Genomic DNA, 21,704 nt, shown 5'->3' on the forward strand with positions numbered 1-21,704 from the left:
TCACCATCACACTGACTGACCCATTAGGATAACGACTGTCTGTCCATCACACATGACCTTTTAACTGCCATACGGACAGCCTCACGGTTGCATTGACGTCCTTATCGTCACATTCACTCCCACACCCGCATACTGAATACTCACCGTCGCACTAGCCCTCTCACCATCGCAGTGATACTTTAACAGTCACATGCACTCCCTCACTTGAAGATTGAAACCCTTGCCATCACACTGACCCTTTGCCGTCACATTCACTCCCACACAGTCATAGTGAATGCTCACCATTGCACTGAATCACTCATTGTCACTCTCACGCCCTCTCCATCACACTGAGTCTCTCACCATCACACGATTGTCTCAACTCCGCATTTACTATACAACTGCCAAACTCACTCTTCCACCATCACGCTGACTTGCTCACCTGCACACTGACTTTTTCACCATCACACCCACTCTCTCAGTGTCACACTCTTTCCCCCACTCCCGCATTTTTTCTATGACAGTCACGTCCCCACTGTGACATTCAGTCCCTCGATCCCACATTCACTTTTTCACCGGCTCTCTGAAGTTCTCGCCGTCACTCAGACTCTGCCCCCACCACACTCACTGCCTCACTCTTACACTAAATCTCATGCAATTACGCTCAATCCCTCACCATCTCAATTATTCCTCGACTGCCTCTCCTGCACTGTCGTATTCAGTAACCCGCTGACACAGTTATGCTTTGCCGGCCAGTCAGTCCACCACTTTCACACTTAGTCCCTCAGTATCACATGATCTCACTCATCATCACTAATTCCCCCTGACCGTCATATTAACTCGCTTACTATTGCACTCATTCCTTCAATGACACATTCAGTCTCTTCCAGTCAAATCTACTTCTTTTCGTTACGCTGTCGGTCTTGCAGACACACTGACTCCTTCAACTCATAGTCACTCACTGCCCGCTACACTGATTCACTGATAATTACTCTGACTCATTCACGTTAAAATCTCACTCGCTTACTGTTTCCCTGGCCTGCCCACTGTGACATTTACTCCCACACAACTACATTGAATCCCTCATCATCACAATCTTTAGATCCTCCCAGGTCACACTGACTCACACCCTTTCACCCTAATTACCTTACCGTCAAACTGAATCCCTCTCGATCATTCTTGCTCCATCACCATCACACTCATTCCTACACAGTCGCACTGACTCCTTCACCAGTATCCTGAATACCTTGCTGTCACACTTACGCCCTCACTGCCACTCTTACTCCTCCACTATCACACCTAACCATCACACTAGCTCCCACACCGTCCTACCGAAACACTCAGCGTGACCCTGACTCACTCAAATTCACACTCACTCCCTCACCATCACAATGTCTTCCACACAGTCACCCAGAATCCCTCACTGTCTCACTCATTCTCTTACTATTATGCTCTCTCCCTCACTGTCACTCTGACTCGAATAAAGCCATACTAACTGGTTCACTATCATAGAGACTCTCTCACTGTCACACTGACTCCCTCACGGTCACGCTCAATCACTCACCATCACAAGGGCTTCCTCACGGTCACAGCAACTCATTCTCCGTCACAAGCATTCCCTTACACCAATGACTCCGTCATGCTCACTCACACATCATCGCACTGACTCCCTCATTGTCACACTCTCTCCCTCACAATCACAGTCTATCAATTACAATGAACTGGATCTGTCACCCTCACTTTCAAATCCCCACTCTCACTATTTCACATTTGTTTCAAATACTCACATTTACCCATGCCCCTACACATCGCGCTATATTTCAAGAAGCATTCTTTCTGCACAAATCCGTTTTATTATATTGATAAATTCCAGGGAGTTTGCGATGTATCAGTATTTTTCTGCGTTAAATTACTATTTTAGAATTGAAACAAGTTTTGACTTCAGAAATTAAACTGCGATTTTTTTCCTGAATGAGTCGTCATAAGCCCACATTCAAGTCATGGCCCGAGCAGTCCATGGCGTTGGCCACACAGGAAAGGGGGAATGACATATGCATTGAGACAAGACTGGTATGCGCTCAGAGTTGCAGCTGCCGCCGAAAGCATGACAGTAACAGTGTGTCTTATGCAACCAAATCAATGCAGGCAACCTCATAATGTACAACCACTTGCACAACCATGAGGAAAACTTCACCCACCTACAAATTAAATTGTCCCACATGCCGGGTAAGCACAGCTTCAAATATTTCCTCGTAGTCCTTGACATACTTTCCAAATGGTTGGAAGCATTCTACACAAAAAGGGATGACGATTGGACAGTAGTTACGTGTCTGATGAAGGATGTTATTCCCAGATTCAAGCTCCCAGGGAACATTTGGAGTGATAAATGTACCCACTCCACCGCGACCAGCACAGGGAATATGAGAAAAAACACGCGGGATTGCGTGAAAACATCACATTCGTATCAGACCCAGTCATAAGGCTTGGAAGAACGGATGAATGGCACACTTAACACCACGATAACAAAAGCATCACACAGAAAACAAGTCTGGTATAGCCAAACGCCTTGCCTTTGGACCTGTAAACCCGAAAGAGCAAGGTGAACTGGACGACAGGAGTTACCGCTTTCTAAATTCATATGGGGAGATCAATGTCTACAGAGACCCTGACCCCAAACTCTCCACAGAGAGAGCACTACTCCAGACACAAGAAATACTGCTGCGCTACGTCCAACCACTCAGTAAAATTATAACACTTAATTATGATCTTGTGAAATCGTCCATGCGCAGAAACCAGCATGAGCCATTTCATCCGTTCCAACCTGGAGACTATGTAATCATAAAATCATCAGTAAAACACTCTGTACTCGATGAAAATGTTAGTTATTGGAACTTTTGAAAACTCGGACAGCTGTCAAAGTGGAATGAAGATTCGTTTGCAAGCCAGCCAGATGCAAGCGAGCTCTGCCCCCAAAGTTTGACAAGCAGAACATGCGGCCAGCAACAGCTCTCCACGTCCATGAAAGTCCCAGATGAACGCCCTAGCTGTTATCATGTTTTTTTCTCATACTTAATATCCTCTCACGATATGACTGGACTCGAGGACACACATTGGAAGAATTTAACATTCGCAAATTACATTTCTCTCCCTGCCATAGGTGTATACTCAAAAGATCAATCATCGTAGCTACTGGGTTTGTGCTCGTGTCCTCATACACTTCCTTGGGCACATTCCCCGAATAACCATCTCTTCAAATGAGTCGGATATGGCTGAATGGTAGCTGGACTTACCTATTTTCACACTTGCCAGAACGGCTAACCCCTCCTTAGTAACCCCGTCTGGTCTAGCAGTCGGCATTTCAATATGCTCTCCGATAACATTGCTTTTTTTTTCAGAATGAATACTGATGAAAAATATCCATTTAGAACCTTTACTAACTCCACGAATGCCACGTACTACTTTACATTACTGTCCCCGATGGTCGAAATCTTATGTTCATCATTCGCTTGTTCCTCACATAACTATGGAAAACTTTTGGATTTTCTTCGATCCATTTGTCTGTCAGTTAAGGATCCATCAGTCAACTCTTGACCATCGGGAAAATGTTGGAAGGGGACATAAATGCCATATTATGAGACCTTAATTTTGCTCAGTAATAAACATTCCACAACCCACCCAGCTCCTGACATCATCCTAGCTCTGATTTAAGGAAGAAAGGTGAACTGACTATGAGAGAGAGAGCTGTTGAATACGTGATAACACACAATTTTTAAAATCATTCATAGGATAAGCAGGAATTATGCACTTAATGGAAAGTTCCTAGCGAGTGTTGCTGATCAAAGAGACCTTGGAGTGCAGGTTCATAACTCCTTTAAAGTGGAGTCGTAGGTAGATCGGATAGTGAAGAAGGTGTTTGGTATGTTTTCCTTTATTGCTTAGAGTATTAAGTACAGAAGTTGGAAGGTCATGTTGCGGCTGTACAGGACATTGGTTAGTCCACTGTTGGAATATTGCGTGTAAATCTGGTCTCGATCCTATCGGAAAGATGCTGTGAAAACTTGAAAAGGTTCAGAAAAGATTTTCAAGGATGTTGCTAGGATTGGAGTATTTGAGCTATAGGGAGAGGCTGAACAGGCTGGGGCTATTTTTCCTGGAGCGGCGGAGGCTGAGGGGTGATATTATAGAAGTTTACAAAATTATTAGTGGCATGGATAGGGTAAATAGGCAAACTGTTATCCCTGTGGTCGGGGAGTTAAGAACTGGAGGGCATAGGTTTAGGGTGAGGGGGAAAGATATAAAAGAGTCCCACGGGGCAACGTTTTCACAAAGAGGGTGGTACGTGTATGGAATGAGCTGCCAGAGGAAGTGGTGGAGGCTGATACAATTGCAAAATTTAAGAGTTTTTTTTATCAGTATATGAATAGGAAGGCTTGGAAGGATATGAGCATGGTGCTGGCAGCTGGGACTAGATTGGGCTGGGATATCTGGTCGGCATGGATGGGTTGGACCGCAGGGTCTGTTTCCATGCTGTACATCTCTGTGACTCTGTCACTCTATCAGGGTGTCGATGGCCAGGACAGTATTTATTGCCTATTCTTAATTACCCATACGTTAGCCATATTGCTGAAGGCTTGGAGTGACATGGAAGCAAGACCAAGTTAGCTTCTTTCAGTGAATGACATGCATAAACTATTTTTTTTTGTTCTTGACAGTTGACAATCAGTTTGTGGTTATCATAAGACTCTAATAGTGCCAGAAGACTGGAGGATAGCGAATGTGGTCCCCTTGTTCAAGAAGGGGAGTAGGGACAACCCTAGTAACTATAGGCCAGTGAGTCTCACTTCTGTTGTGAGCAAAGTCTTAAAGAGAATTCTAAGGGATAAGATTTATGAACGTCTGGATAGGAATAATGTGATCAAGGATAGTCAGCATGGTTTTGTGAAGGGCAGTTCGTGCCTCACAAACCTTATTAAGTTCTTCGAGAAGGTGACCAAGGAAGTGGACGAGGGTAAAGCAGTAGATGTGGTGTATATGGATTTTAGCAAAGCGTTCGATAAGGTACCCCATGGTAGGCTACTGCAAAAATTACGGAGGTATGGCATTGAGGGTGCATTAGAGGTTTGGATTAGGATTTCGCTGGCTGGAAGGAGACAGAGGGTAGTAGTTGATGGTAAAGGTTCATCTTGGAGTGCAGTTACTAGCGGTGTTCCACAAGGATCTGTTTTGGGACCATTGCTGTTTGTCATTTTTATAAATGACCTGGAGGAGGGGCTTGAATTCTGGGTGAGCAAGTTTGCGGATGATACGAAAGTGGGTGGAGTGCTGGACAGCGAAGAAGGATGTGACAGGTTACAGCTGGATATAGATAAGTTGCAGAGCTGGGCAGTAAGGTGGCAAATGGAGTTCCATGTAGCTAAGTGTGAAGTCTTTCACTTTGGTAGGAGTAATAAGAAGATGGATTACTGGGCTAATGGTAGACTACTTGGTAGTGTGGATGAGCAGAGGGATTTTGGTGTCCATGCACACATATTTCTGAAAGTTGCCACCCAGGTAAATAGTGCTCTGAAGAAGGCATATGGTGTACTGGGCTTTATTGGTAGAGGAATTGAGTTCCGGAGTCCTGAGGTCATGTTGCAGTTGTATAAGACTCTGGTGCGGCCTTATCTGGAGTATTGTGTACAGTTCTGGTCGCCATACTATAGGAAGGATGTGGAGGCACTGGAACAGGTGCAGAGGAGGTTTACCAGGATGTTGCCTGGCATGGTAGGAAGATCGTATGAGGAAAGGCTGAGGCACTTGGGGGTGTTCTCATTGGAGAAAAGAAGGTTTAGGGGAGATTTGATGGAGGTGTACAAGATTATTAGGAGTTTAGACAGGGTTGCCAATGAGAACCTTTTTCCGCGTATGGAGTCAGCTGTTACTGGGGGATACAGCTTTAAATTAAGGGGAGGTTGGTATAGGACAGAAGTTAGGGTTAGATTCTTTACTCAGCGGGTTGTGAGTTAATGGAATGCCCTGGCAGTATCAATGGTGGACTCTCCCTCTTTATGGTCATTCAAGCGGGCATTGGATAAGCATATGGAGGTTATTGGGCGAGTGTATGTTAGGTAGGCTTCAGTCGGCGCAACATCGAGTGCCGAAGGTTGGGAAATTCATCAACTTCGCCAACACATTCCACCCCGATGATAAATTCGCCTGGTCCATGTCTTATCCCTCCCTCCCCTTCCTGGACGTCTCCATCTCCACCAACGATGACCGATTCAACACTGACACTTCGTACAAACCCACCGACTCCCAGAGCTCCTTGGATTACACCTCTTCCACAATATCTGCTGCAAAACTGCTACCCGTGTTCCCAATTTTTCCATCTCCACTGTATCTGCTCCCAACAGGACCAGTTCCACAACAGAAGACACCAGATGGCCTCATTCTTTAAAGACCTTTTTTCCACTCCCATGTGTTTGAAGATGCCCTCCAATGCATCTCATCCACGACCCGCACCTCCACCCTCAAACCCTACGAATCCAACCGCAATAAGGTCAGAACCCCCTGGTCCTCACCTACCAGCAAACCAATCTCGGCTTAAACCGCATCATCTGCCAATATTTCTGCTACCTACAAAATAATCCCACCACAAGGGATATGTTTCCCTCCTTACCCACATCCACTTTCTGCAAAGACAGTTCCCTCTGTGACTTCCTGGACACGCCCCCGAACAACCCAACCTCCCCTCTTGCTGCCTTCCCCACCACCACAGGAATTGCAAAACATGTGCCCACGCCTTCCCCCCATCATCCTTCACCCAAGGCCTCAAATGATCCTTCCACATCCCTCAAAGATTCACCTGAACTTTCACAACAGTCATTTATTTTATCCGTTTCACCCGATGGGTTCTCCTTTACATTGTGGAGACTAGATGCCTTCTCCCAGAGCACTTTAGGGAACATCTCCAGGCCAGCTGCACCAATCAACCCCACCGCCCCGTGGCAGAACGTTTCAATTCCCCCTTTCAAACTGCCGAGGACATGCAGGTCCTGGGTCCCCTCCAGCGTCACACCCTCACCGCCTGAATCCTGGAGGAAGAAAGCCTCATCTTCCAACTTGGAATGCTTCATCCCCAGGGCATCAATGTGCATTTCACCAGTTTTCTCATTTCAGCTCCGCCACCTTACCCCAGTTCAAAACTGGGAGAAAGTGAGGACTGCAGATGCTGGAGATCAGAGCTGAAAAACGTGTTGCTGGAAAAACGCAGCAGGTCAGGCAGCATCCAAGGAGCAGGAGAATCGACGTTTCGGGCACAAGCCATTGTTCAGGAACTGAAGAAGGTCTTATGCCCGAAACGTCGATTTTTCTGCTCCTTGGATGTTGCCTGACCTGCAACGCTTTTCCAGCAACACATTTTTCTGCCCAGTTCAAAACTGACCAGTCAGCACCATCCTCATAACCTGTCCACCCTCTCAATCTTCCTTACCATCTATCCGCTCCACCGTATTCTCCAATCTATCCTCTTTATCCCCATCTCCAAAAACCTATTGAATTCTTAGCAAACTTTTCCCCAGCCCCACCCCTTCCCATTTATCTCTCCAGCCCGGAGGCTCCCAGCCTCATGAAGGGCTTCTGCCCGAAACGTCGATTTTCCAGGTCCTTGGATGCTGCCTGACCTGCTGTGCTTTTCCAGCACCACTCTAATTTTGTCTCCGGATTAACGGTCTGACGAAAATACGACCAACACCTCCTCCAATGACCAATGGCCACATCTGATATCACATCGCATCAAAAAAGTCAATCAAGACTGCGGTCAATTGCCAACAATATGGGTAAATGAGACATTGTTAATGTGGGAAGGAAGAAAGAAAGAATTAATAGAATATTATTACAATGCAAAAAAAAAACTTTTGAAATATGTAAGACCGGGTTCTTCTCCAGTTATAGTGTCATCGAGTCATTGAGAATTAAATCACAAGATACAGGCCCTTCCTTCCAAATCGTTCAATACTCCGTGAGAATTACCAGATGAAGAAAGTCCTTCACGAAATAAAACATCTTTTCGCTGTGGCAACCGAAAGATATTTTTCCTGTCTGCCCACCAGTCATTTGCATCTTATATATTCCAAGTTCCAGTACTTGCCTGATATCATTAGCTTAAACAATAATACTGGGTTGCTTTGTCTCTCTAAACTAATCAACGTCTGCTATACTGAACCACTACATTACAATTAACCTTCATATTATTCGCCCTTTGGTATTAGCTCATCGTCCTTGCTATTAGCTCATCTCTTTCATTTAACTGGGCTGTCACCATTCCCTAACATTATTTGTTACTAGCGCTCTGTAATATGATCCTGTACATGCATTGCAACACTAAGTTAACTACATAACTTGCAAATTAATGTCGACATTTTCCCAGTCCCATTTTGAGTCCTATTGGCCTTACCTTGAGGAAGAATACAATGATACTGGACGCACAAAGACCAGATCGGTAGCTACAGATCGAAAGCCATCAAAACCAATTTCGAGGGTGTAGGTCTGACCAGATCCTCCCTCTGTACATGGAGTCACTGGGCCAGCAACACGTCCTACAATAGCTAGAATAGCAAAAATGACCCATGGATGCCGCACAATCGAAGCACGCAGTAACATACAAAATTCACGTACCTGCATCCAGACAATGCTTCAGAGACACCAGATCATAGCAATGAAGAGTTGGAACCATTGTGGAAGATGGGGTTGGTCCCGATACCACGAGATCGATACGGAACAGGCACACAGCAAGATGCACTAAACAAAAGATGAGGTATAATACATCAAAGGACAAATGCAGCGATTATCAGCAGGATGCCAGCAACAATCATAACTTTGGCCAACCAAGCCTCCCAGCCACCAAAAATGCTCTACAACCAACAAAAAAAGCAATGGCCGGACCGCACATTGTCCTTAACCTCCTTCCGTAACTTCCTCAGCTGATTCATTGCCTTAGCAAATTATCCCACTGGGCTAGCATTAATGGGTATAAATGTATGGCAATATACCACAAGCGTTACACAGACACCACCATTCTCAGCCAACAGCCAGTTCAAGGCCTGCCTATTTTGCCATGCTATCCTACTGGTTGCATCCAACTGCTCAACTGATGCCGACAGGGCAATACCAGTGCAATTATTAACTCTCCACAGATTGTAATAGATACAATGAATCCTTTCAGCATTTTTGCTAAAGCCAATGGCGCGGAAAGGTGCTCCTTGCACGCGGCAATCTTATTCCTAACATTGAACTCGTTAGGGATGCACCCGGGTTTTCTTTCCAACAATGTGCATTGCCGGATAAGGATAAAACCCCCGTTTACGGCGGTGTAAATCGGCTGCAATAGGGCATGAGCACTAACTAACGAGATTAGACAGGTGCGCCAAATTGATGGTCCCCAAGTCTGTTTCAGAGTAGAAAGGTTCAAGGCTGGGTAAGGCGTCATCATTGACCTCCTCAACCCATCCACAAACACACAATGAGTAAAAGAAATCACCGTTCTCTGACTCATCTCTGATAGGCCTGGTAGTATTCCCGAAGACCGCACTCACTGATTGATCAAAATCATGAGTAGGTGCATCGAATCCCAGCAAGTTCCCTTCTCACCCCTTCTCCGCCTTCACGTACCTCAGATCCACAATCTCGCTGCATCTGTGGGGCAGTTGGTGCACTCATTGAGATGACATGCACGTGGATATTCCCTCCAATTGAATGACAGTGGGTGATGGCTTGGTTACCCTGAAAGGTCTAGATGTTCCCAGCTGGTCCACTTCATCAGGAAACCTCATACACATATCTGATCTCCACGTTTAATAGGTCCTGCTTCCTTGGCAGACACCAGCAACCTCAGCTTTTCCTGTTTGTGGATAGGCTCATTCATCATAGTTAGCTATTGCATATAATGCATACGTTCTAGCTCCCTTTGTTTCAAGTTAGGCCTGTCATACTGATCCCTCCACTTGGATACTGGCATTGGTCTACCGGTAAGCATTACATGCGGCATCAAGTCAGTCATGCTAGTCTGCAAACGGTGGCTCACCAGTGCCAGTGGCAGTGCATCAACCCACTTACGATTGGCACTTGTGCTAATTTTATTCAACTTATCTTTCAAAGTTCCATTAACCCGTTCCACCATACCTTGCAACTGGGGATGATACACACATCCTAATCTCTGTTTGATCCTCAAAATTTGCAGCTCCAACTTGATCACATTTTGCATAAACGCAGACCCATTAACTGAACTGATGTCTGACAGTATGTCAGTTCTCAGAATAATTTCACTTGATCAGGAGTTTGTCATTTTGCCTGCACCTGAGTCTTTAGACGGGAAAAAAACAATGACTGCAGATGCTGGAAACCAGAGTCTAGGTTAGAGTGGTACTGGAAAAGCACAACAGTTCAGGCAGCATCCGAGGAGCAGTAAAACCGACATTTCGGGCAAAAGCCCTTCATCAGGAATACAGGGGTCAATTCTACCCAACTACTAAATTTAATGATTACTACCAACATCGTATTTTCGTTCACACCATTGATACCATGTCCACACAGTCATCCCCAAATGCTCAAGTCGTCCCTGAGATACCGGTATGTGTCCTATAGGGGTCACGATCCCCTTTCTGATATCATTTTGAGCAGGTGCATCGCATTGTGACAATGTATAATCCACTGAGTCCTGCAAGTAAGGTGACCAGAAGCCATCTTTCTTTATCTTCCTCAGTACGCCCCTCCAGCAGAGTGATATAGCCCACGTGTTTCTGAGATGAGAATGGTCAATAAATGGGTAGATGCAACCAACAAACCTTCCTCTGTACACCACAGGCCTTCTTGGTTTCACCTGCCCAACTCCTCCTTTGTTCAACTCCACCGTATTTGTTCAATTGAGCACAGCTAAACTTGTATCACAATGATGCCTGCTATTGCAGCCTTCAGATATAAATGCACCGGGGGCACAGTTATTGCTGAAGTGCTCGCAGAGGCATTTTTAGCCGCATCCTCTACTGCCTGATTACGTTTAACCAGGGTATCATTTTTTTTGTGTGTTTGTGTACCTGGCACTGCATAACAGCGGTGCTTTTAACTTCATTAACACCGCCATCAACTGTGCAATCTGTTTTTAATTTTGTGTGACATCTCCGTTGCTTTTCCTCAAGCCTCTTCCCTTCAGGATAACCTGAAATGGATAGCAAACACCGTAAGCATAGGCTGAATCTGTATAGATATCGGCCTTCTCACATTCCATCAACTTACGCGCTCCTATTTTTGCCTTAAGTTCAGGTAGCTGGGCTGAACAAGCTTGTGGACAAGCCTGCAATTTAACTGTTCTAAATTGAAACTGTTTTTGCTGCACGATTGCAAAACCTGCATGAAATCCATCAGAGTCTCTATGACATGCGCCATCTACGAACGGAACCTCTTTATCTTCATTCGGCAGCGGTTCAGACTGTACATCAGGCCTCGACTTAGCCAATGTAGTCACCACCGTAATGCAATCACGGGGCTCTGTTCATGTTCTAGTGAAATATAGTCCACAAGATCGTTGTAGCACATTTCTTCATATGTATGCCTGGAAATGTTAATAACATCTGAAATGCCATTACCCTGGCAGGTAACAATAAAAATTGCCCTTTTTCTAATAATTCTGCTATTTTATCGTGCATGTACAAGATCACAGAATAGCACATCATTACGGACGATGCATTTTCATATGCAAACTTAGCCGCCGATATCCCCTGATAATGAGATTGATACCCATGAGCCAGTTCATTATTCTGGTGTGATAATATGAAATACGTTGCTTTGCTCCCCCTATGCCCATCTCTTGTGCAAATGGAGTAGGTGCATAACCTGCCTTGCTGTTGAACCGTAAAGGTGGAAATGTTCCTCATTGTTAGGCACAGCCGACTTCAATGCCTGCTTAAGAGCATTGAAATTTACCATAGCTTCCTCATTTTACTGCAGCGCACTCAGCAGAATTGCATGACTTTCCTCCTGCATTATTTTCCACAGAGGAGCCGTAATTTGGGCATACTCCTCACTTCAATCAGAACTAAACCCTACGATCTCAAAAAAAAGTCATCATCTGTCCACCTGTCGCGGCCTGGCAGCTCGAGTTATTGCCTCAATTTGTTCAGGTGCAAGCAAGTTACTTCTGTTAGAAACATCCTACACAAGTACTCAAACTGCTGCTTGCAGCATTGCAGCTTCTGACAACAATTTGCGAACCTTTCCAGAACGGGTATGGTGTCACGCTCACACTGCACTAGAGCATACTAACAACTCATCAATATACTTGGTGAGTGTACTGTCCAATGTCACAACCGACAGATCCTTCTTAGGCAAAAGCTTCAACAATACGCCATTCGATTTTAAGTATACTGCCTTCCCCTGTATGTAAACTCAACCACATATTGACGACTCCCCCCCAGTGGAACACTAAAGAAGGCAGACAACAAGTCAATCACTGAAGACCAATCTGCTTCTGCTGGTATATTAGTCAATAATGTATGTTGTTTGGAAACACTGCTGGTGAATCTTCCTCACTATTCGTCCTCAAATTATGTACCAGTCTCCATTTCTACTTACCTGTAGCGAGCTTTGAGAAGATTTGTAGCTCAAGTTAACATTCTGGTTGTAGCTTTGCTCACTGAGCTGGGAGGTTTATTTCCAGACATTTCGTTACCCTACTAGGTAAAATCTTCAGGTGGCCTCTGGCGAAGCTGTGTACATAATTCCTGCGTTCTGATTATAATGTTTGGGTTTCTTTGGGTTGGTGATGTTATTTTCTACAGTGATGTCAGTTCCTTTGCTGATATCATCTCCTGTTCTTTTTCTTAGGGGATGGTAGATGGGTTCTAATTCTGTTTGTTGTTAGAGTTCGGTTGGAATGCCATGTTTCCAGGAATTCTACTGCGTGTCTCTGTTTGGCTTGTCCTAATGTGGATGTGTTGTCCCAGTCGAAGTGGTGTCCTTCATTTTCTGTATGTAAGAGGGTCATGTCGTTTTCTGGCTTTTTGATGTTCATGAGTCCTGGGGGCAGGTTTTCTGCCTCTTTGTCCAATGTAGTGTTTGTCATAGTTCTTGCACAGTAAATTTGTTAATGGCATTAGTTTTGCTTGTTGTCTGTATAGGGTCTTTCAAGTTCGTTAGCTGTTGTTATTCTGTGTTGGTGGGTTTGTGGGCTACCATGATGCCAAAGGGTCTGAGTAGTGTCGCAGCCATTTCTTTGAGGTAGGGGAGAGTGGCAGGGATTTCTTGTCGTGTTTTGTCTGCCTGTTTGTGCTTGTTGCTGAGACATTGGTGCACTATGTTCATTGGATTCTTTTTGAATACAAGGTATAGGTGATTTTCCCCTTCTCTACGTAGTTCCTCTGTGCTGCAGTGTGTATGGACTCGTTGAAAGAATGTTCTGATGCAGCTTCGTTTGTGGATGTTGGGATGATTGTTTTTGTAGTTCAATGTTGGTTCAGTATGTGTTGTTTCAATGCAGGCGCTGGTTTGAAGTTGCCCTTTGGTAACTTCGTTCTACATTGTCATCTAGAATGGCAGTTTATCTTTGATTTCCCCCTCTTTAGTGAATGTTATGCCAAGAAGGGTATTATTGACGTTTTTGAATATTTCCTCTTATTTGTTTCGTTTTGTGATGACAAAGGTGTCATGCACGGAGCGGACCCAAAGTTTGGGTTTGATGTTTCGCAGAGCAGTTTGCTCGAATTTCTGCATTTCTGTCACTGCTAAGAACTCTGATATCGGAGATCCCTTATGAAAGAGGAGGAAAACAACAGCAAACTGCCAATTCCAAATGTCGCAGTAGTGCAAACAGCCAATGGGTAACTTAAAACCAGCGTCTACAGGGCAATAACACATATGGACCAAATATTAAAATACAGAAGCAATCATCCAAGCATCCACAAATGAAGCTCAGCAGAATATCATTTCAAAGAGCCAACACACACTGTGGCACAGAGGAACCACGTAGAGCAGAGGGAAATCACCTGCACCGTGTATTGAAAACGAATGTGTACCCAATGATCACAGTCCACCGATTTCCCAGCAACAAACCCAAATAAGCAGATGAAACACGTCCAGACACCCTAGCCACACTCCGCTATATCAAAGATATATCGCAAATGCCAGACTTCTCAGACCCCTTGGCATCATGCTGGCCCAAACTCCCACCAACACACGAAAGCAGCAGCTAATGAACTTGAAAGAACCTATACAGCCAACAAGCAAAACTAATGTAATTCACAAGAAGTGTAACAAATACGACATAGGACAAACTCGCAGAAAACTATCCACCAGGATACATGAATACCAACTAGCCACAAAATGACATGACCCTCTCTCACCAGTATCCTTTCATACAGATAAGGAAAGACACCACTTCGACTGGGACAACACATCCATCTTCGAAAATGCCAAACAGAGGCACACACGCTAGTTCTTAGAAGCATGCCAGTCCATCCTGAACTCTATCAACAAACACATCGAGTTAGACCTCATCTACCACCCACTGAGAAAAAAAACAGGAAATGATATCACCACAGGAAATGACATCACCTCAGGAAATAATATGACCAACCCAAAGAAACCCTAACATATAAATAGTAAGTAGGAATCATGTACAATGCTTTGACTGAAGCCAACTGAAGATATTACCTTGTAGAGTATTGAAACGTCTGGAAATGTACCTACCAGTTCAGTGAGCAAACCTACATTCAAATTTATCTGTTTTTGGAACAGGTAGCAATGGAGTATTACAAGGGCTGTATGATGCCCAAAGCACTCCTGCTTCCAGTAGTCCCTGTATTGTTCCTGCCAATCCCTCCTCTGCCTCTTGGTTCAAAGGATAGTGAGAAGATCTACGTAAATGTGCCTCCAATTTTAACCTAATTTCAACTGGATTCGCTGATTTCATTCTCCCCACATCCGCATCATGTTGTGACCATTACCGAACTGGCAGTGCATCCAAACAATAATCAAACAGATGGCCAGTTCCTCCAGCTTTCATTTGCATACATCGTTGGTAAACTACCACATTGGTGTTCCCCAGCATACCTATACAAAGCACAATTCGAACATAGATATCATCGCCAGATTTCCAGACTTGTGGAGTAGTCATCTGCCAATCATTTCTACATGTTTAACCATGGGTCCCAAATCCTTGGACTGTTGTCCCGCATTTGCTAACCATGTCACATTGGCCCATGCACCTGGCACACTGTGCCATTTCTCCAGAAAACCATTTTTCTTACCAATACGTTGCTACCTGCTTCCCTATCACTATAGCTTCACTTTGTAAATGCTGTGCGGAGACAACTTCACAGTGCCAATGCTCCTCAAATACTTTACTCTGCCTCTCGTGAAAAGTCACTGCACAATGCAGCTCAGACTTGGGTGGCACAGCCAAAGGCATTAAAGCAAAAGCATGTTTCCTCCAATTTTCCTAAAACTAACCATCCAGGTCACCTATCTAATATATTTTGGCCACTCTGTCTCCCTGGAACGATAACTGAGTACTTGCTATATCGACACTAAATACCTTTTGAGTACATTCCAATTTTAATTTTAACTTCAGTGAAGTTTCCCGACCCAGAAAATTAATTGTTGAACCGTTAGACACTAATAACGACAAGATGACTTTTTTACTATCCACTTACTGGACGTGTAAAGCATGTCAACTGCAGCTTACCCAAAAACCCGACAGTCTTAGTAAATTTACGTGACATGAGAACGTGGGCGGTATATTGTGTTTGGGTGCAAGTATATGTCGCTCAACTATCTATCATCATATATGTCAAATGCTTGTCCACACTAACCAGTACAACAGCTTCCTTTTCAGCTTCCCACGTTAACATAAGAGGTAGCCACCTCGCACTGGTGTTCTCTGGGGACACCTAACACATCCTATTTGGACTTATATGTCCCTTAGGCCTGCAGAGAGCTTTGTGGGTCAGCTGCACGTTCGTGACTCAGAGGTGCGCCAGGAGGCCCATAGCCAATATGAACAATCTCTCCTTAAATGGCCTGGTTGATAATACCCGAACACACCATTCCTGATCCTCTCTGAATCTGACTTCTCACCACCTCCTTGTCCCTGCCCTTGGAAACTCTAGTTCCTTCAACGCTGTTGCTTAATTTTATTTTGACCTTTGTATGGTACTTGTGGAAAAGGTCCCTCCAAAAACATTTCTTATCGGCATGTGGTTTCCTTGCTCCTGCCATGTGGCATTAGAATGCTCTCCCAACACAGCAAGTAATTCATTACATTAGCATTGATCACCCTATTTGTCACTGGCAACTTCGTCTTGCTTTTCTTTCTTTTTAGATTTCTTGCGCTGCTGTAGTGAAAAAAGTTACTTGCACCTCCTCCTGTTACTCAACCAGCTTTTGTTGTCTTTCTAGTATCTCGGGACTGAGCACTCCAGGATCTCGAACTCCGGGAAACAAAACAGAAATGTTGAACCACCAACAAACAATTGTGAATGCAAACCAGATCACAACGGTTAAACTGCCGAGTCTCTCTCACACACACACACAGACACAAACTAAAGTTTTCTGCAAGCCAGAACTTCTCTCTCTCACACACGCACACACAGACATATTCACAGCCTTTCTGCAAGCCAGAGCTTGTCTCTCTCACCCATTCACAGACATAAACAAAGCCTTTCTGCAAGTCAACCGTTCTCTCTCTTTCTCTCTCGCTCTCACACACACATATAAATGTTCTGCAATCAGCCAGTAGCTCACCACTAAGTCTTTTTTCTCTCTATTACAGAGCCTTGCGTAAACAGTTCCTTTGTTCATTTCTAAAAGTACTGTTCAGTTACCATACAGGCCTTGTCTGCAATATTCAACAGTCCAGTCACACTTTAACACTCTGTATATCTCGATTATTTCATTTTTAATCTGCCAATCTGCTGGTTTTGAATTTCATCCCAAATCACTATTACCACCAATCAAACATACCTTACCTGTTCCTTATCTCTCACTCCCCTATATTCCCTTTTATTTTTGTCTTGCCTTTCTTTATTTTCATAAAACTTCAAACTTTATTTTCTTAAAGCTCCACAGAAACGTAAACACGCCACGTGGAATTTTGTCTCAATCCATTTCGTCTATAACTGCACACCTCTGGTGCAGTTTTCCTGAACTATCCTCTGCATCTCCTGAAAGTTTTGTTTAGCACCCCGCACCCTTCTGGTTCGTTGGATCGGAGAGACCCACCAGTAGTTTTCTGCGTTCCCGAGAAACTCCCGTACTTGACTGAATATTGTCCAAATTAGCCGCAAAACACATACCCTTTCTTTTGTGGGTGCCCAGCCATTTTATTCCGTCTGTCTCAGGAGAGCTGTTGGTTCAAATGGCAAGTGCCCTGTGGCTGCAGCCTCTTTTCAGAGGAAATTGTCTCTTCCCGGTCCCATCTGGCATGTCAAATTTGTTGTGGAAGAACCACTCAATGTTCCAGAAAAATTACCAGGAAACGCAAAACATCCGTCACCAAATTAAACTTAAATCTTAAAAAACAAAGCTATGACAACCAGCAAAATGTATTCCATTAGTGCCCACATGTTCTTTGTTCTTCTGCAGTGTATAGAGTTGTTGTTCCCGCGCCTATTGGAAAACGTTAGCATAGCAAATCATGCTAGGTTGCTTTGTCTTTCGAAACTTATCTTCAACTGCCACACTAGTTTCCTGCATTACACTTAACCTTTCACATTACAACACCATCGTCTTTAGCATTAGCTCCTCTACCAGTGATTTAAATAGACGATCACAATGCACTACCATTGTCTGTTACTGGAGCCCTGTAATATGATCCGGGGCCTGCATTACAACAAAAAGTTAACTACGTAAGTGCCAGAGTAACTTTCATATCACCAGTTTAGCCATGATGCGACGAAATTGCAGCCCAACTTGAGAGGCTGAATTGCCTCTTATGATTTATTTTATTATGCTTGAGTTGGAGGAAATTTAGACAAGCCTAGATACTCCAACATGTGCCTTCAATACTTTTGTTTGTATATTTTCAACACTTCAGCCATTTTGTGTCTATTACATCATCTGTTTTGCGATTTCCCTTTGATTGAATAAGCCGCATGTTGATAGATTATTTGTTATTTGCAATTACTCATCAATTCTCGGCAGAGTTTAAAAAAAAGCCGCAACATCTGAGGCCTGAAATAAGCTTTTGAGGAAGGCTTACTGGACCCAAAACGGTTACTCTGATTTTTATCCACAGCCGATGCCAGACATGGTGCGCATCTTCCAGCAATTTCTGATATTGTTTTTGATTTACTGAATGAGCTGCATAGCAACGATGGATAGCAAGATTGTTTTCCCCCCGATTAGGGTTATAACTTACTAGGAGAGAGGGGAGAAGTTTAGAGGAGATAAGCGTGGAAAGCGTGGAATGTGCAGGGCGATGAGTACTTATAATGTGTTGCCAGTGAAGGTGGCAGATGTGGGCACGATAGCATCATTTAAAATGTATCAGGAGAGATTCGTGAAAGGGAAGGGAGTAGAGGGATACAGGTGCCTCGAAAATGGTCTACAGGTATAGATAGATGCACTGGATCCACGCATTTTTCAAGGACTGAGTGGCCTGCTCTTGTGCTGAAATTTGCATTGCTATTTGTTCTTTTCTTTTTGGATGTGTAATGCACATTCTTAGTAAACTAATGGAAAAAAATATCAGCTTGCAGGAGAAGCAAACTGAGTTTTCCACAGAAAATGCACATTTCTCAGCATGGCGAGGCATTCGATTCTGCTAAGTTATGTGAACAATATCCAGGCAGTCTGGTCTGCCACTGATAATTAAATTAACTGGGATGAATCTGGATTTTCTCTTTATCTCTTTTTTGACAACAGCGACCCAGCCACTTAACAAAACATTTCTGTCCTGCATAACGTTCAAAATCAACTGAGCAGTCGCTGTGCTGATCCATTGTACACTATTAATGCACTATCTCAAAACAACTATTTATCTCCCTGGAGCCTGACATGAGGTATATGAGGTAACATTTTCTTTTAGAAATTGAAATCATGATCATCTTCTGATAGAAACACACAGAGTCCCTCCAGGTTCAGTTTGCCATTGACTATCACATCATTGTCGCATTCAGACTGACAGGTTGTTACTTTGCTATTGCAGAAAACATTTGTAAGCTATCTCAATATGTTCGCATTATCACCTGCATTTCTTTATTTTTGATTTATTACAAGGACATCTTTTTCTCAATCTCTGAAAAAATGTCATATTTTCATTTGTTTAATTTCTTATCTATTGCAAATTCACATTTTACACATTCGTGGTATTAATACGATTTTAAAGTTGTATTATTTATTCCATGTCAAAATTAATGCAACTCTCTGTTAAAATTGATTTTATAGCGCGAATCCAGCGTATTTACTTCTTATCAAATGGTGCATATTTTCCACTTGTCAGTCTCTCATATTCTGTGACCGAAGCCAATTTGGTGTTTTGATGATACGAATTCAGGCAATTTTGACGAACAGCGGCCGATGTCAGGGCCTATCTGTTCTGTTATTTGATGGGGCACTGGTGAATGGCCATAAGGATATCAAGGTGCAAATTGAGTGCCATTGTGCTGCAGGAAATGTATGAATATTCAGAAAATTATATTATGGTTTAGACTGAGATATGACTCTACGTACTGTTGAATTGTCAGACTACTGTCACATCACACATTAATTTGAGAAGGGACGACTGGCTAGTGGAAGGATTTCAAAAATGAGATAATGGATGTTCATCGGAATTTTCTTCCTATCAGGGTGAATGCAAGCCAGTATGTGTGCAGGAAAAGGATGAATAAAGACAATGATGCTCTGATGGAGAAAAAAAAGGGTACATACTTGAGGTGGAAAATTTCGACCAAGTGAATATTTTGACATGCACGAGGGGTGTAGAGGTATTCATCAGAGAATTCCAAGAGTGTGTAAGCACTCCATTTGTCCAATGGTCAAGAGTGTCATGCTAGAATAACACAGCAGGTCAAGCAGAAATTGAGGAGTAGTAGAATCGACGTTCATTTGTCCTACCGAGCCCACATCAACCCTCTGAAGCTAATTATATCCATGCCCAGACACCTCCCAAGATGTACTGCGAAGTTACAGGATAAAGTGTGAGGCCACGAGCACAGACGTTTGTATCGTGCATAGCCACACATGAGGGATGGAGGTTTGGAAGCTCGTAAATGTTATGAATTTATTGAAGAACGTTTTCAATGAGAAGCCTGTGAACTAGTGACTGGTTAGTCTGCCATCAGTAATGCCAAGTTATTGGAAGGGAAGCTGAGAGACCAGGTTTATATGCATTGGATCGGCAACGGAAATTAGAGATAGTAAGCATGGTTTATGCGTGGGAAACCATGTTTGCCAAACTTGATTGTGGTTGTTGAGGATGTGACCAAGAAGGCAATGAACGCAGAAACGTAGACGTTGTTCGTATAGACATCAGTAAAGCGTTTGACAGGTTTCTACATGTTAGATTGACGTGCAAAAATCGATCACACAGCATTCAGGGAAACGTTGTGAATTGCATACATACTACCTTTATGGTAGGAGACAGGGTGGTAGTGGGTGGTTGTTTTTTTACAACTGAAGGCCTGTTACCAGCAATGTTCCACAGGGATTTATATTGGGTTCAATGTAGCTTTTGAATACTATAAACGATTTGGATACGAATTCAGGCAGCATATTTAATACAGTTTGTGGATCGCACAAAATAATGGATCGTGAAATCGTTTGCCTCTGTTTATCACGTTTTCTTGATAAATTTGACCAATGTGCTGAGAAGCAGCAGAATGAGTTTAATTTGGATAAGTTTAAAATTCAATTTGGTAATGCTTTTTTGTAAAACGAACCAGGACATGACTTGTCAGTTAATAGTCGTGCCCGAGGTCGTTTTGTCAATCAGAGAGACCAAGCGGTTCAAACACAGAATTCTTTGAAACTTGGTCACTGGTAGGCAGGAATGTTAAAAAAAAAACATTTCACATGCTCAGATGACTGAGAATTGGATTTGGTATGTTATGTTGAGATTGCACAGGGGGTCTGAAAGGCTATTTTTGGAATAATGCACACAGATCTGTTTGCGATACTGTAGGAAGGATAAGAATAAATTGGAGATATATCGGAAAAGGTTTAGTATCATGTTGCAGCTACTGGAGTGTTTGTGTTATAAGGAGAGACTGAATAGGCTGGGACATTTTCCACTGGAGGGTAAAAGATTGAGAAGCACCCTCATAGAGTTTTATGAAGTCTTGCGAGGCATAGATAAGGTAAATAGCGAAGGTCTTTTCCCTAGGGTGTGGTTAGGAGTTATATTTTCAGGATGAGAAGGAAAACATTTAAAAAGTGACCCGAGGGGCATCTTCTCACACAGAAGATGATTTGTATGATGAATAATCTGCCAGAAGAAGTATTAGATGGAAGTTTAATTTAAGAATTTGTCTGACATCTGAAAAGGTGCATGAATGGGAAAGGTTTATGGACCAAATTCAAGCCAATGGGACGGGCTTAATATTTTTGAAACCTAGTTGGAATGGAAGAGTGAGAACGAGGGTTTGCATGCTGGACGACTATCTAAATCTTTGGCTCAATGTTATAAAATCTTTTCATATTATTCTGATAACAAAGTATTTGATTGTGCACATGCTGATTCATGACTTTAATAATTCTGC

General features: G+C 43.4%; 1 long non-coding RNA gene across 2 annotated transcripts in view; it reads right to left on the reverse strand.

Annotated features, from left to right (window-relative positions):
• Nucleotides 1-17,796, reverse strand: part of LOC140469546 (uncharacterized) — a 29,551-nt gene extending 11,755 nt beyond the window's left edge. For both annotated transcript variants that reach the window (XR_011956146.1, XR_011956145.1), the window contains exons 1-2: nucleotides 17,301-17,796; nucleotides 8,635-8,757 (exon numbers count right to left, since the gene is read on the reverse strand). This is a non-coding gene — a long non-coding RNA (uncharacterized lncRNA). The remainder of the gene's footprint in view (nucleotides 1-8,634; nucleotides 8,758-17,300) is intronic.
• Between the last annotated feature and the right edge of the window lie 3,908 nt (nucleotides 17,797-21,704).

This window comes from Chiloscyllium punctatum, chromosome 49, assembly GCF_047496795.1.
Source record: "Chiloscyllium punctatum isolate Juve2018m chromosome 49, sChiPun1.3, whole genome shotgun sequence".
Lineage (NCBI taxonomy): Eukaryota > Metazoa > Chordata > Chondrichthyes > Orectolobiformes > Hemiscylliidae > Chiloscyllium > Chiloscyllium punctatum.